Source organism: Sus scrofa, chromosome 6 (assembly GCF_000003025.6).
Source record: "Sus scrofa isolate TJ Tabasco breed Duroc chromosome 6, Sscrofa11.1, whole genome shotgun sequence".
Taxonomy (NCBI): Eukaryota; Metazoa; Chordata; class Mammalia; order Artiodactyla; family Suidae; genus Sus; species Sus scrofa.
In genome coordinates, this window is record NC_010448.4 from 114,867,258 (window position 1) to 114,869,702 (window position 2,445).

The window sequence follows — 2,445 nt, forward strand, 5'->3', positions numbered from 1 at the left end:
TGTACCCGACAAATTCTCTTCAGGTTCAAAGATGACATAATATTACATTTTGTGGACACTTAATTAAACATTATTTATTTGTTTAGATTCTCTCTTTATGTTTTACATCCAACATTTCTTTTTCCAGTCCAAGATACATTCAGAGGCCCCTGAATTCTCTGGGGTCTTAGACTTGTGCCCAAGTGTCTAATGGAAAAATGGGTCTTTGTTGCCTCAGCTCTAAGATTCCAGTTAGAATCTGAATATATGAAGGAGCAATGACAGATCATAGATGACGGTAGAAGTCTGAGCCACAGCTTGTATGGCCACCAGCTCAGAACAGCAAGGACTTGGCCACTGCCAGCTTCTCTATTCTCTCTCCTCTCTGATCAGCATATGCCTGAAGCTTTCCTTTTTTTATTTCCAGCCATCAAGGAAATAGGGGGAAGGGGCTGGTGAGCGAATCCACATCTGACTTCTCATGGCAACTCTCATTCCTACCTGCATTTACATTGCAAAAGAAATCTAGAGGATAATTGTCAATGAACAAAGGAGGAGGGAAGCAGTGGTTTAGATTGTACTGAGGAAAGAATTAATTCATGCCATAGCAGTTACTTCTTCTTTTTTTTTTTTTTTAGGTCTTTTTGCCTTTTCTTTAGCCGCTCCCATGGTGTAGGGAGGTTCCCAGGCTAGGGGTCTAATCGGAGCTGTAGACACCGGCCTACACCAGAGCCACAGCAATGCAGGATCTGAGCCTCGTCTGCGACCCACACCATAGCTCATGGCAACACCAGATCCTTAAGCCACTGAGCAAAGCCAGGGATCGAACCTGCAACCTCATGGTTCCTAGTTGGATTCTTAACTACTGAGCCACCACAGGAACTCCAGCAGTTACTATTTTAAGTGATGAAATACTGAGTTCATAAGGTTCTGGCTTTCCCCTGCCGTTGGCCCTCAGAGGCCAGTCCACCGCACCCATGGTGCCCAGCAGGAATGGCATGATCCTGAAGCCCCACCTCCACAAGGACTGGCAGTGGCGCGTGGCCATGTGGTTCAACCAACCCGCCTGCAAGATCCGCAGAGCAAGGCCCAGTAGGCCAAGGCCCTCCATATCGCCCCATGCCCAGCGTCCAGCCGGCTGCCACAGGTGGTGAAATGCCCTACGGTTGGGTCTGATACCACATGAAGGTGCGTGCCGGCAGAGGCTGCAGCCTGGAGGAGCTGAGTGTGGCGGGAATCCACATGAAGGTGGCCAGGACCTTTGGAATCTCGGCGGATCCCTGGCGGCTGAACAAGTGCATGGAGTCCCTGCAGGCCAACGTACAGTGGCTCAAGGAGTACAGCTCCAAGCTCATCCTCTTCCCCAGGAAGCCCTCGGCCCCCAAGAAGGGTGACAGTTCTGCTGAAGATCTCAAGTTGGCCATCCAGCTGACGGGACCAGTCATGCCCATTCAGAACGTGTACAAGAGGGAGAAAGCCAGAGTCATATCACTGACGAGAAGAACTTCAAGGCCTCTGCCAGTCTCTGCATGGCCTGCGCCAATGCCTGGCTCTTTGGTATCCAGGCAAAAAGGGCCAATGAAGCTGCAGAACAGGATGTGGAGGAGAAAAGTTAAAGTGCTGTTGTTATCTTGTGGTAAAAAAAAAGGAAAGAAAAACAAACAAACAAACAAGCTTCTGCAGTTCCTTTCATAGCTCATTGGTAATGAAACTGACTAGTATCCACGAGGATGCTGGCCCAATCCCTGGCCTCACTCAGCAGGTTAAGGACCGGTGTTGCCATGAGCTATGGTGTAGGTCGAAGATGTGGCTCAGATCCCACGTTGCTGTGACTGTGGTGTAAGCCAGCAGCTACAGCTCCAATTCGACCCCTAGCCTGGGAACTTCTATATGCTGCAGGTGAGGCCCTAAAAAGACTAAATAAATTAAATAAATAAACAAATAAATAAATAAATAAAATAACAAGGTTCTTAGACATTACATTGGAAATAGAGGAATCTACAAAGTGGCCTCATGCAAAAGGCCAGATCGGCCCTGCTCAGTGGGAAAAAATCATTTAGGATCATCCAAATCCAACTGGAAATATCAACACAGGGAGAAATGGCTGCTATTCACTTGAATTAAAAAAAGAAAATTCATAAAATATGAAAAAATCTTTTATGTTAATGGACATAATTAAATGAAACAAATCTAATGTTAATCCATTTATTGCCTTACCTTCATTTACTGCCTTCTCTGTATTGTTTTCATTTTCTCACTTGTTCCAATAGCATAGAATAGGAAGTCAGCAATTTAAAATAGTCCTTTTTATTATTGCTGCAAAAACAAACCAGTGAAGAGAGAAAAAAAAAATAGACCTCAATTTCAAGTTTCCAATACTGTCTAATTAAAACTCGGGCTTATATTCCCCATTGTGCAAGTGGTGCCCTAGATTTAGAGCAGTCTTGTTTCATTCTAGCATATTTT

General features: G+C 45.3%; 1 pseudogene; it reads left to right on the plus strand.

Moving 5' to 3' along the window:
• LOC100516324 lies at positions 957 to 1,595 on the plus strand (annotated as a pseudogene).